We start from the raw sequence: 14,654 nt of genomic DNA, 5'->3' as shown, positions 1-14,654 counted from the left end.
GATTATCATGGAGCTGAAACATTCCTATCGCCTAGTGACATCGGAACCTTCACAGTAGTACAAAGCATTACCTTGTTCATGTTTAGGTATGTTTAGATACACAAATACTTACCATTGTGTTACAATTGCCTACAGTATTTGATACAGTAACATGCTGCATAGGTGTGTAGCTTGGGAGCAGTAGGTTATTCCACATAGCCTAGGTGTGAATTAGGCTATACCTTCTAGGTTTGTGTAAATACACTCCATGATGTACATACAGTGACAAAATTGCCTAATGACACATCTCTCAGAATTGATCTTTCGTTAAGCAGTGCAGGGCTGTATATATATTGTATGTTAATTGTATACTAATTCAATATATTATAAAAAGTTAATTTAGGATGTTAACTTTTTTGTTGTCCATAATATGAAAAATAGTGAGCTTCTTTCCTTGCTTGCTATTCTTATGGAATTCTAAACTTGAATCAAATATATCCACTTGATTTTGAAATAATCCTAAACTCTCATGTCTCCCATAGTTTTCAGATAGAGGGTAAGAATCCGTGAGAAATAAGATGTATCCACCCCCAAGCAATTAGGTTGCCTCTTCTCCTTTTTTTTTGGTGGCTGGCTGGCACGGGGATCCGAACCCTTGATCTTGGTGGAATAACACCATAGGTTTCTTCTTCTGTTCTGTTATTGGCATTATCCATGTGTGGGCTCTTTACCTCTGGTTTCTCTTCCTGTTTAAACTTCTACTCATTTACGCTTAAAATTTATTTTTTCTGGTTATCAAAGTAAAATATATCCATCACAGACCATTTGGAAAATATAGAAAAACATACATACAATACCACTGGCCAAATGTAACTCCTATTAATATTTTATTATACTTGTTTTCAGTCTTCTTTCCATCTCTCTATATATCTCGATCTTTATCTCTTTCTATAGAGTCGGCCCTCCATATTTGTGGGTTCCACATCTGGAGATTCAACCAACCACAGATCAAAAATATTTGAAAAAAACTTTTGTCTGTACCGAAAGTATACAGACTTTTTTCTTGTCTTTATCCCCTAATCAATACAGTGTAACAACTATTTACATAGCATTTACTTTTTTTTTTTTTTTAAGATGACCGGTAAGGGGATCTTAACCCTTGACTTGGTGTCGTCAGCACCACGCTCTCCCAAGTGAGCGAACCGGCCATCCGTATATAGGGATCCGAACCCGCGGCCTTGGTGCCATCAGCACCACACTCTCCCAAGTGAGCCACAGGCTGGCCTTCCATAGCATTTCCGTTGTATTAGGTATTATAAGTTATCTAACGATGACTTAAAGTTCACAGAAGGATATGCATTGGTAATATGCAGATACTACCCCATTTTATATCAGGGGCTTGAGCATCCATGAATTTTGGTGCCTAAGGGAGATCCTAGAACCAATCTCCCACATACTGAAGGATAACTCTATATCCATACTTTTTAAACAAAAATGAAATACCACTGAATGCTTTTTCACTTCACACTAAATGGTACCAATTTACTCTTCAAGCCAGTTCCAAACTAACCATCCTAAAATACAGATTTCATCACATTCCTTCTCAGCTCAAGAATTTGCAACTGCAATTCAGGCCACAGGAAACCTCTGAGCACTTCTTAGACACTGGGTGTGGCAGAAAGAATTGATTTGGAGCCAGAGGACCTGAGGGCAAGTGTGTCTTTCACTTAACAGCTGTGTGGTCTTGGACAAGTTACTTAACCTTCCTGAGCCCATTTCCCTATGATGATAAATGACAAAAATCCTCCCTCTAAGGGCCCAGATGATTCATGCTTGAGAAAGTGCATCATGCAGGGTAAAATGCTGTACAGATGGCAACAATGCTACTTCCCCTCTCCAATAAAATTGGGAGCCTCTTTAAGTTGGGTTCATTAGGAAGCTTAGTGATGGGCAACTCGGTCTCTGTTTTTAATAAAAGCTTGCTTAATTTATGAACAAATGTCTACCAGGCCTTAATTCAGCCCTAATCCCTCATACATACTGCTTCAAGATTTTCCAGTCATTCTCTGTGGTGTTCTTTAATTTGGGGTGACCAACTGTCCTAATTTTCCTATGACTGGGGGAATGTGGGCATTTCATTTTTAAAACCAAATCTGAGGGGTTTCTCAGGAGTCAAAGTTTCAGTGCTAAAACCAGAATGAGTTGGTCCCCTATTAATAACTCAGTAATGGATTTGAGGGTTGGAGAGAAGAATTGCTACCTCCAGCTTCCATGGCCAGCATCACTAAGATAATAATGCCAGTGAGATATGAGGAGGACATTTCCAACTGGGTCTCATGGGTTGTTGGACTCTAACTGCCGGGGCCTGTAGCTTTGCGAGAAACTTGATTTTACCTCTTACACTGTGGTTATTTGGCCCTGTGGAATTTAATTAAAACTTATAAATGATGAGTTGGTTAACCAGAATGTCGATTGAAAATGTTTCGTTACTTTTCTAGGGCAGCCCCTTCCCTGCTTAAGATGCCTGAGAGGGAATGGAAAGGGAGCAAGTGTTGGAGATGGGCATTGCTGGACAGTGTACTGTATGTTGGATTGTAACTGACTCTCCACTGAGTGCCCAATTCTAGGGAGATCTAGAATGTTTGCAAACTGGCAGAGACCATGGATAAGGCTTACTAGACTGACCCACCAAACACTTTGTCCAGTGTGTGTGCCCACTGTGCTTGTCACCTCTTTACCTCATCTCAATATGCTTCCCAAAGTTGCGATCCGTAAGTTTCAGATTCCTTCACACAACTCTGTTTTTGGTTATGTGCTTCCTGGTACAGATTTGTCTCATGCATGTTCGAGAGTCCCTGGGGTCACATGACAATGGAGTGTTCTGGGAACATTACCTTTAAATGGCTAATTTCCTCTTATTCCTTTAGTCAAGAAGAAGTTCCTGTTCCAGGCTTGAGCATTCTGCTTTCTCTCCAACTTTTCCACAGCAACGCTTGTCTCTCAGCAGGGACAGTTATCTCTGTGGCTTGTAGTTTCTCAGACCACAGGGACTTTTCAATACCAGCACCACCTGCTGCCCTGATTCCCAGAGGCTTCCTTTCCTTTCCACCTGGCCTCCCACTGCCCTCTAGTTGACACACTTTGGGTTTTGCTGCTGGCCAAGAACAGGGAGGGGCTGCACTGGTGTGGGGTGATGGTTGATCTGGAAATAGCCTTGTGGGAGGGACCTGGTTCTGAACTTGGCATTGAAGTGTGAGTCTGTTCTTACAATGCCTGGTGCTCAGCAGTCAGAAAAAGGAGACATCTTTGCGGATCCATTTCTCCCTCCCAGGGTATTTATTCACCCCTCTGGGTTGGTGACTGTAGTACTATCTAGACATGGCTTTTACTCTGGACTACCTGGGTATTTCTTCCTGCCTGGGACTCTACATTCTGCCTAACAGAATCTTGCAAAGGAGGACCTGCTTGTGGCCTGGAAGTGGGCCAGCTGGCCATTAATATGTACCAGCCTCTCTACATTTGCCAGCTCATGACCCCCACTCATCACTAGCTATTCCTGCACATGCCCCAAGTGAAGAAAGGTTGGTCATCAGGGGCGGGGGCAGTTAAGGGAGAGAACTGAGACCAGGTACCCAGTGGTGCAGAAGGAGGAAGTGAAGCTGAGAAGGGACCAGGTGTACACTGGTTTTTGCTGAAGTCATCTTCCTCCCTACTGAGAGAACAGGCAGCTGGTTGATACCAACCAGGCTGGCTCTCCCTGAGTCAGCCCCCTGCAGACACTGGCAACTGATAGTGACAGCCTGGCTGCTTTGACTGCAATGGTGACAGGCTTGTGGCCTCCCTGCCATCCCTCAGGCAACCCAGGGCCTGGCTTCTGACTGCCTGTCTGTGCATCAGTCCTACAAGGATCCCCTCTATTCATAGGGGTCTGATCTGTATAGTGCTCACTCTGTTCACATGCAGAGCTTTATAAAAGATAAATAGTTCATGGGAGGAAAAGTTTATCCCCAGGCCAATAGTGAGCAAGTATGCTCTAATGTAAAAAGGGGGGGGGGATCTCAATTTGCCCAAAGTTCCTCAGTACTCTTCAGCCCCAGTAAGAGTGGCAGAAACTTTCTTGGGCTGGTGTTTCACCCTTGTGCTGAGCTCTGCCAGCCCCAATCCTTCTGATCCACTCAGCCTGACCCTCTGGTTTTGACCCCAGACATCCTGAGGGCAGGCAGAAGTTGCCAATTACCCTGACTTGGGTGATGGGGACACTTTGTAAGTATATTTAGGCCAGTTGAGGCAGGCAGAAGTTGCCAATTACCCTGACTTGGGTGATGGGGACACTTTGTAGGTATATTTAGGCCAGTTGAGGCTGACACCCCTTACCCCCACTCCAAGGATACAATCTACCCTCTCTACACAGGTATTCAACGTGCCACAACCTCTGACAATCATGAGCTCATCCAGGGGCTCCAAAAGTCCTCAGAAACAGGATGATTCTACACCAGCCTATAAACTATCACAAAAGGCAGGACAGTGCAATGGTTAGGAACACAGATACCAGTCAGTCAAACCAGGGTTTGAATCTAAGTCTGTTGGCCTCAGTTTCCTCATTTATAAAATGAGATTAATAATAACGTCTACCACTTCGTAAGGTTGTCATGAGGATTAAACAAAAGAATGTACTTATCACAGTGTATGCATGCATATTAGCCATCACTGTAATCCTCACCTTTAGGGTATATAAGACCCTAATGGGGCCCGGACAATCCACCACAGACTAAGAAGAAGCTGCTTTGCCCTTTCGATCCTGAAGATTTAGGCTCCTAAATCAAGTACTTCCCTACAGTCTTTGACCAGAAGTGGAAGTCGCTGTCCTTTAAATAACTGGAGACCATCTGAGAACAGAAATATGGTGCCTTAGCTGTGGAAAAACTTTTGACCCTGCTTGCAGTCCAGGTTTTCAATTTGGCCTCTTGAAGAAACAGAGCACACCCGGGACACTAGGCAGGAACAGAGGGCAGCATTCCCCGCCTGGAAGCAGGCAAGGAGCATGCCAAAAACACCACTTCCACATGGACGGCCCACCACAGTCACAGCTGCTGCAAAAGTGGCTCAACACAACAGTAGCCAGAGCCACCATGCAAGCAGCCCACCAGACACTCAACTGCAGTGACACAAGGAGAGTCACCAGCAAAGACCAGAAAAAGAGGAGGACATTTCTCTCCTCAAAGCCCACTCCAGCATAATAGAAGCAACTGCTCTACCACGCCCCTGCTTTTCTTTCTTTCTTTCTATTTTTTTTTTTAAGATGACCGGTAAGGGGATCTTAACCCTTGACTTGGTGTTGTCAGCACCACGCTCAGCCCGTGAGCGAACCGGCCATCCCTACATATAGGATCCGAACCCATGGCCTTGGTGTTATCAGCACCGCACTCTCCCGAGTGAGCCACGGGCCAGCCCCTTGCTTTTATTTCTGATCTTAGTAATTTCTGTCTTCTCTCTTTTTTTCTTGGTCAGTCTAGATAAAGGTTTGCAAACTTTGTTATTCTTTTCAAAGAATCATAAATAAATAAACAAACAAACATACATTATATGGAAACAATAAAATAAAAGAATAAATTTGTCCTCTTGACTTGATGTTCCTAGACTCCAGCTGCCTGAAACTAGTGGATCTCCTGGACTGTCTTTCCAGCACCACCCTGTTTGCAAGAAGCTTAAAGGTAGCTGGTCTGATTCCATTGCTTGCCCAGGGCCTAGTGGTAGGGGTGGTGGCCTCAGGCCCACAGGTTTTGTAATCAACAGGACTCTCTGATGTGGGAACATGAAACGGGTGGAATGTTCACCTAATATAGTGACTTGTGAGAGGCAACTGGGATCCAAAGGGGGCCAGACAGAGAACAAGGTAATATCTGTGGGCCTATTCACCCTGGAAAGGAATTTCAGGTAGGTCAAACCCCACCTGTGTTCTCCAAAATTAGGCAGAAGGAAAATCTGGGGGAGACCGTTTGCTCAGAGTTGAAGATGCTAGAAATGGGGAGGGACTCCATCAGAGTGATGGTAAAAGAACAGGCATCCCCTTGCCCGGTTTCTAAAGCCTTCAAAGAGACCAGTGACTTCATTTATGTCCACTGCTTTATTAAAGATAGTCTCATAAGAGGAGAAGTAAACATGTCCCCAGGCCAACAGAGAATGTGTGTACGTGTGTGTATGAGAAAGAGACGTGTGAGGTCCCTGATCTGTGCTCTGAGGGGGTGGTCAGTCAGATGGGGCCTGGCCCAACCAATAAGGCAGATGAGGGTCCTTGTCCTGGGGGACTCACTGCTCCTGGGTGCCCCAGGAGATGTAGTCTGGCCGTGTGGCTGCATGGTACTCATCAATGAGTTGCTGCACAATCTCCCTGGACGTGTCCATCTCATTAAAGTTGTCCTTGAACATGTCCTCCTTGCGGAACTGCTCCAGGAATGCCTCCTGCTTCCTCACCTTGTCGTACTTACGACAGGTCCTTTCAAAGAGCTTGCGGTAAACAGAAAGCAAGGGCGACAAAGAATTTGGAGAAACAATGTGGCCCAGAGAGCCAGGAAATCAAGGCTGGGCTGTACTACAGCAAAAAAGCTGGAAGCAGGGGCAACTGGGATGGAGAGAGGTGAGTCACAATCAGGAAACCAATTAGGGGAAAAAAGGTGCAAACTATGAGACTCACCGAGGAGATGCTGGTGTGGTTGGCCATCATCAGACCGCTAACACGGTGGGCTGAGGGCAGGTAGGGAGACTTCCTGGACAGGGCCACCTGGATGCTGGCTGGGCCCCAGGGGATGAAATTGGCCAACTTCCGTTCCCGGATCCTCTGCAGGCTCTTGTGGACCTGGGGTGGGCACAGGAGTGGTGATGGTAGCCTCTCCTCTAGCCCTGCAGGTTCAGGGGGTAGAACTGAGGGGCCTCACCCACCTGGGTGGGGTCCACCTCTCCCTGGATGATGTTGAGGTTGGCAATGTAGCAGTGGTTGGTCTGGCGGTCCCGGCCTGTGGACACCATCACGTTCTTGGGCTGTAGCAGCTGCCTCATGACATCTAGGACCGTGGTCTTCCTTACGCTAGCCACCTGATGGGACAGTGGGTCACAGGGACCAGGCCAGCACTCAGGGCACAGTCCACTGATTCATGGACAGAGAACAGCGGTCAACACATGTTCCCGTCAGACTCGGGGTAGGAGGGTCTCTGTGGGGAATGTCTTTAGATTCAGGTCTGTACTGAGTCTCTGCCACAGGATTACGGTCTTCGCCCTCCTCCGCTCAGCAAACTCGTGCCCTTGTGCAGTAGCAAAACCCAACTCCATACAACCCAAGCCCTGCAGGAGCCAAAGGCAGAGGGAAGACAGGAAGATGGGAAGACAGAGAGCATGTCAGCAAGAAAGCTGTAGATCTGTGCCTGAGCGCAGAGCCTCTGGGAGCTGCAGAGGGCAGCTCCTGGGGTAGTGGGGGGAAGAGAGAGACTAGGTTGGGGCCTGCCAGGTCCAGGGCCAGCCTGGCCTGGGCCACTGAGGGTTGCTCTTACTGACTGGTCCGTGGTGAGGGGGGGTGTAGCCGGTCATGAGGAAGTGGAGCCGGGGTGTGGGAATGAGCGAGGCAATGAGGCCGATGAGGTCGTTGTTCATGTAGCCAGGGTAGCGCAGGGTGGTCGTGCTGGCCGACATGATGGTGGACACCTGGGGGCAGGGGTGTCACTTCATAGGCTTTGGCCTGGATGAGCCTCCCTTCCCCAGATGGCCCTCCAGCAAGGAGGGTGTCCAGTCCAAAGGAGTCCAGGAGTGGGTAGTGGGTGCTCACCAGCTGGTTGATCTGGGAGAAGGACGGGTTCTGGATGTGCAGGCGGTCTGTGGCGATCCGGTTCAGGGCTGTGTTGTCCAGCACCACCTGGGGGGATAAAAGAGGGTGGCAGATTTATGGGAACAGTGAAAATAGGAAACCCGCCTGAACTTAGGCTCTGAAGCTTAATTTCCTTTGAGCCTCATGGCCAGAGAGTCCCATCTAAAAGGGACTTGCACAGGCCTCTGGCAAAGGAGGGCTCAGAATGGGCTTTTTAAATGCATGAAGATGAATAAGTCGACAGGGACACTGGGAGTGGGGAAAGGTAGAATCCAGGACTCACCACACAGTCTGCGTTCTGGGTCAGCCTCTTGAGCGTGAGGAGTGAGTTGTAAGGTTGTACCACCACGTCGCTCATCTCATCCTGGTTGGGAAACACTGAGTACGTCTGCACCAGCTTCTTGGGGTACCTGGTGGGGGTTGGGAGAAAAAGATCAGGGCAACAGACTGGAGCTTGGTGAACATGAGGTTCCCCAACACCTGTCTGGAAAGCAGCTAAATCTGGAAGGGGAAATTGGGTGGGTCACAGGATCAGTAGAGAAGGGAAACTTGACTTTTGGAACTCTGTAACCCCCAAGGGAGAAGGGCAGAGAGACATCTTAGGATCTAGAGTTCCAGCTCCTAATCTGGCCACACTCCCTGGACCTTCGTTCCTGGCCCAGATCCTAGGCTCCAATTCCCACCACTAGGAGTGTGATTGGGTTCTCAGTTGTTGTAACTTCACTTTCTTCACTATAGGAGAGACTAGAAGGGCTCTTTCCTACTCCAGCACATAGGGATGTTTATCTGCAGGGCCTCCCAGTCACTTGGGAAACCAAGTTGGAGGACATGTCTCCTCCTAGTCCCCCAAACACAGACTTACCTGTCATTCAGCCGTTCTAAGAGATAGGAGCCCAGGCCAGAGCCTGTCCCCCCAGCGATGGAGTGACACAGCACAAAGCCCTGCATGGAGAATGGGCAACAGTGTCCAGGTATCTAGTAGCAGAATTTCAAACTGGACTCACCCCCCACAATTTCTTTTTTTTTTAAAAGATGACTGGTAAGGGGATCTTAACCCTTGACTTGGTGTTGTCAACACCATGCTCTCCCAAGTGAGCTAACCAACCATCCCTATTAGGGATCGGAACCCGCAGCCTTGGTGTTATCAGCGCCACACTCTACCAAGTGAGCCACAGGCTGGCCCTTCACCCCACAATTTCTTGGACTCCTATCTTACTGAGCCCTTCCTTCCCCTACGGTTCTTTTACATGTACAGCTTAGGAGACTCTGCCTTGTCTCCAGCAAGGCCCAGTAGCTTCTGTACAGTGCAAAGGGTACATGGGTGGGTCTTGTGCTGAATAGATAGCTTCTAAAGGGTGTTGCCAAGACTTCCCTATGTCGGCTCCCACCAGCATTCCTGGGACACTTACCTCTAGACTGTCACTACCATCTGCCTCCCGATCTATGATGTCAAAAATGTCTTCGTGGATCTTCTCTCCCTGTACAGACAGACATGGGGGGGGTCAGAGTGGGATAGGACCATGTGATGAGGGTCCTGACCTCAGAATAGCCACCCTTGATTCTCCTTATAGCACCTGAAAGTACTTTTTTGTAGCATAGGTGCCCTGCCTTTTATTTTTAAAAGATGACCGGTAAGGGGATTTTAACCCTTGACTTGGTGTTGTCAGCACCACACTCTCCCAGTGAGCTAACCGGCCATCCCTATACAGGGATCCGAACCCTTGGCCTTGGTGTCGTCAGCACCACTCTCTCCCGAGTGAGCCATGGGCCGGCCCCTGCCCTGCTTTTAATCTACATTGAGAGGCAGTACAGCACAGTGGTTAAAAGCAAGCACTCTATACCCAGACTACCTGGGTTCATACATTAGCTGCAGCCCATTTAGCTGAGTGCCTCTGGGCACGTTACTTGATTTCTCTATGCCTGTTTCCGCTTCTGTACAATGAAGGTAATAATAGAGTTCCACAGACCCTTATCTAAAATCCTTGGAGCCAGTTATGTTTTGTAATTCAAAATATTTCAGATTTTAGAAAGATAATATGGTACATATATGTATATTAAATAAAACCCCAGAGGAGATCTGAGGTGCATTAATCAAATACATTAATATTTCTGTAATGAAAGGTATGAGTAATAACAATAAAATGGACAGAAACTCTAAAATAGTCTGTCTCCATTGAGATTTGGTTTTGCTGCTCTTTTGGCTTCAGAGCTTTTTGGATTCTGGAAAGGCAGATAAGAGGCTGTGAACCTGTAGTACCTCCGAGGTTTAAATAAGTTAACACATGTAAAGCACTTAGAATAGCCTGGCACACAGCACCAGCTAGTGCAGGTTCTTAATATTATGTAGTTAACTCCCTGCAGCCATGTCTCTCTCCTTCCAGCTCTCATACATCCTGATCTGGTTTCATCTCTCTGAGAAGTCACAGGGCCTGCGGCCACACAGGGACTTGTGGGCCCTGCCAGGGAATAGCAAATGACCTGGGAGAATCCACTGGCCCAGTTGTTGCCAGCTCCTCCTCCATGCTCGGACAGGTAGATGTTCTCTGGGTTGTACAGCTTGGCATAGGGGGAGTTGAGGATGGAGTGGATCACCCGGGGCTCCAGGTCCAGCAACACGGCCCGGGGGATGTAGTGCTCATCGTCCGCCTGTCAAGGGGAGTCCGGGAAGGGGCCCAATCGGCTAGGACCTGCCCAGTCCTCAGTCCTCCCAACACTGGCTCCTGCCGGCCCTCCCTCCTCAAGCCAGCCGCCTGGCCCTTTTGCCCAGCGGATTTCCCAGTACCAGGCCGCTGCCCTTCCCTTCAGGGACCCCCGGGCCACGGCCGGCCCTGGACAAGTCGCTGGGGGCACCTGGTAGAAAAAGACGTCCTTGCGGTCAGTGCCCTCGGTGGCGAATTCCTCCACAATGCCCTCGGGGCTGATACCATGTTCGGCGCACAGTTGTTTCCAGAACTCGAACCCAACTGGGAGAGAGGGGGAGACACCTGGGTCTACTTGAGTCCTAAGGCCTGAGGAGCCCAGCTGTAGGCTCAGAGGCTGTCACACTCAAGCGTGGACCCAAGACACCTGGGTCTCTGAGCCATCACAGCCCAGGGCTGAGGCACAGCTCTCGGTCTGGGTCATCATACGCAGTAGGGCAGGAGACTCATGGAAGGGAAAGAGGGACTAGTGGATGCCGAGCTCTTGGGTAGGACCGGGAAGAGGCAGAACCAGAGACCGGAGGGGCTCAGGGCTCGCTTGCTCACTCTGGTTGCCGCACTGGCCCAGCTGCAGCGTGATGATCTCCCGGGGCATTGCTCTTCAGACGTGGGCACGCCAGCCCCGGCCCTGCGGGAGTCACGACTGAGACGGAGGCCTGGCAGCCGGGCGCGCAGGACGTGGGGAGCGCGCGCTCTCTCCGTCTTTTGACGCGCGTGCTCGGTTTGCACGTGTGCTGTGTCGGCCTCCACTAGGCCAACAGGCCAGGGAGCCCAACCTGGGAATCATTTTATCCCACAGCAGTGGCGGCTGGAATTCAGCACAGGCGCAGAATGAGGCCACGCCCCATCCTGGCCACCGCTCCGCGCCTGCGTGGTGAGACGGCGGGGGCCGCAGGGTCGCAACCTGTGGGGGCGGGGAGGGGCGGGGCTAGGGAGAGAGGGAGGGGCTGGGCTGGGGAGGGGGGAGTGGCGGGGCTGGGGAGGGAGGGGCCGGGGCGAGGTCGATGAGCTGGACCAGGTGAACGGGGTCACCTGAGCGGCTCTGCTAGGTTGAGGGCCTGGATTTAAGCCAACTTTATTCTTTTAAATTTCTATTTTTGTTTATTGCGTTACAATATGAGTATACATAAAATTTACGGCTTTAACCATTTGTTGTAAGTATACAGTTGCATGATTTTACATGCGGTGGCATTGTTCTGTACCATCTCCACCATCCATCTCCAGAACTGTTTCACCTTTCCAAAGTGAAACTCTGTGCCCATTAAACAGTGACTTCCCATTCCCTCCTCCCCCAGCCCCTGGCAATGAGCATTCTATTTTCTGTCTCTATGAATCTGACTGCTCTAGATCCCTTACATAGGCAGCATCATCATAAAGTATTTGTCCTTTTGTGTCTGGCTTCTTTCACTTAGCATACTGTCTTCAGGATTCCTCCATTTTGTTTATCAATTCATCCCTTAATGGACACAGGTTGCTTCCACCTTCTGGCTATTGTGGATGATGTTGCTTTGAACATGGGTGTGCAATTATCTGTTTGAGTCCCTGCTTTCAATTCTTTTGGATAGATACCCAGAAGTAGTAGACATGGTAGTTCTGTTTAGTTTTGGTTTGGTTTTTTTCCCTGGCAGGCTGGTGCGGGGATGCAAATCCTTAAACCCTTGAGGTTGGGATTATTAGCACCACACTCTAACCAAGTGAGCTAACTGGCCAGCCCGGGTTGTTTGGTTTTTTTTTTTTTCCAGCTGACAGGTTTGGTGATCTGAACCCTTGACCTTGGTATTATCACACCATGCTCTAACCAACTGAGCTAACTGGCCAGCCCTCTAATTTTCTGAGGAATCTCCATACTGTTTAACACAGCAGCTGCACCATTTTACATTCCCACCAGCAATGGACAAGGGTTCTGTTCCATAAAATTTATAGGTTTGGACTGAGCTCCTGCACTAGGCCCAACAGACCAAACTAAAATGGAGTCACTCCTGCTAATGTTCCACATCACCAAGCCAAAACCAAATTGTTTATCTGACTTTCTCAGGAATCAGGAGAGTTAGTAGCCAGATCTCTAAATATACCAGTTTTAGCCATCAAGGTAAGGAAATTCCCTCTGCTTTAGCCTTTTCAAGAAAAGTAACTTTGAAACAACCAATCTGTCTTTTGTTTTCTGTTTCTACTTCTTCCATCCCTTTTCTGTCTATAAATTCAACCTCCTGTGCTCAGCTCATTGGAACACTCATTCTACTTTATAGAACGAGGTGTTGCCCAGTTCTAGAATAACAAATACAGTAAAAGCCAATTAAGAACTCTAAACTTGGGCTAGCTGGTTAACTCAGTTGGTTAGAGTGTGGTGCTGATAACACTAAGTTCCAGGCTTCGATCCCTGTACCAACTAGTCACACACACACACACACACACACACACACACACACACACACACACACACACACACACACACACACACACACACACACACACACACAAAATCTTTAATCTGAATTTGTTGTTCTGATTTCATCTCCACCAACACTTGTTACTTTCTGGGGTTTTGCTTTTTGTTTTTAAAAAGATGACCAGTAAGGAGATCTTAACCCTTGGCTTGGTGTTATCAGCACCACACTCTCCCAAGTGAGCCACAGGCTGGCCCCCCAGATGTTCATTTTTAACAGTTCTGTGGATGCTGAATGGGGCTTTGCAGTTGAAATTTCCAGTTATGATCACAACTGAAATTGATTGACTTTTCTTTTGTTACTGACCTTTTTTGGGATGCTTTCTCTGTGAATTGCTTGTTCATACTCTTTGCCCATATATTTATTTATATATATATATGTATATATATTTTGTTGTTGTTGTTGTGTATAGGGATCCGAACCTTTGACTTTAGTGTTATCAGCACCATGCTCTCCCAAGTTAGCTAACCAGCCAGATCCCTTTGCCCATTTTTCTATTGGGTTCTCTTAGACATTTGAAGATACTCTACAGATTTATTCTTTGTTATATGGGTTGCAAATTTCCTCTCAGTCTATGGCTTGTCTTTACACTCTCTATATGATGTCTTTTGTCATAGAGAAGATTTTAATTTTAATGTAAAGTTTACCTTCTTTTCCTTTATGTTTTGCACGTTTTATACCTTGTTAAACCTTTCCCTATCCCAGTGTCATACAGCTATCATTCTGTGTTTTCTTCCAAAAGCTCCATATTAATTTTGCTTAAAGACCCCGTAGGTCTTTAGTTCATCTGAAATTTATTTGGAGGCCTGCTGAGAGATAGGGATCTACTTTATCTTTTCCATAGGATGGCCAATTGTCTCCGAACCAATTATTTAAGAGTCAGTGCAGCCTTCCCCACCCCCTGGAACATTGCAAGCCGGCTCTGGCCTCTCTTCCGCTCCACTGGTCTGTCCCTCTGTCCCTGTCTGGCAGGCTTTCCCTGGGAACCGCTGCAGAGGCGCTGGCAAAAGCACCACCGCCAAGAGTCAAGCTCAGACGAGATTTTTGGTTTTCTTCTCTCTTTCATTTTGTCTCTCCCTCCCCCCCCCCCGCTCCTTTTTTTTTTTTTTTTTTTTTAAGAGAACTCGGCCACCGTCCAGCTCCCACAGCCAGCCCAGTCCTCCGGTCTTCCTTGGAAGGCTCTGGCTCGCCCCACACCCGCCCCCGCCGCGGCCCCCGCAGCCCCTCTCCCCTCACCCCACCGGGCCTCCCGATTCACTTCCCCCGCCTCTGGCCAGGACAAGCTCGAGCGTCCCCCAAGAGGACCCCGCAGGCTCGCCCTTTCAGGGAGGGTCTGGCTGCACCTTTTGAGGTTTAAGGGTGGGGGCAGCTCCTTCGTTAGGCTTGAGCCTCCCTTCCCCCAGCACAACCGTTCCTCAAGAGCTGGCTGTGTTCAGAGGCTTGGCCAGAACCTTCTCAGAGTCTGCCCAGGTGAAGAGAAGGCTTCAGGGATCAGAGTAAACTTGCCTCCCCGCCATGTTTTACTCGCCGCTCCGTTTACTTCCTTTAAAATAAGCTTTAAGCAGTTTATGAGCACTTGGGAAACAGGTTAAGTTTCATCTTTTCTTGTGATTAATAACAGTGCTTTGCTCCAACTTCTGGTGTCCCAGAAGTGGGAAAACTTTCTTCAAATCCCAGTTT

General features: G+C 48.3%; 1 pseudogene; it reads right to left on the bottom strand.

Moving 5' to 3' along the window:
* Window positions 1-6,084: 6,084 nt before the first annotated feature.
* On the bottom strand, window positions 6,085-11,167 carry LOC134388378 (tubulin gamma-1 chain-like; annotated as a pseudogene).
* Window positions 11,168-14,654: the final 3,487 nt, after the last annotated feature.

The sequence above is a fragment of the Cynocephalus volans genome, chromosome 10, assembly GCF_027409185.1.
Source record: "Cynocephalus volans isolate mCynVol1 chromosome 10, mCynVol1.pri, whole genome shotgun sequence".
Lineage (NCBI taxonomy): Eukaryota > Metazoa > Chordata > Mammalia > Dermoptera > Cynocephalidae > Cynocephalus > Cynocephalus volans.
This window is presented reverse-complemented; position numbering and strand designations above follow the sequence as displayed.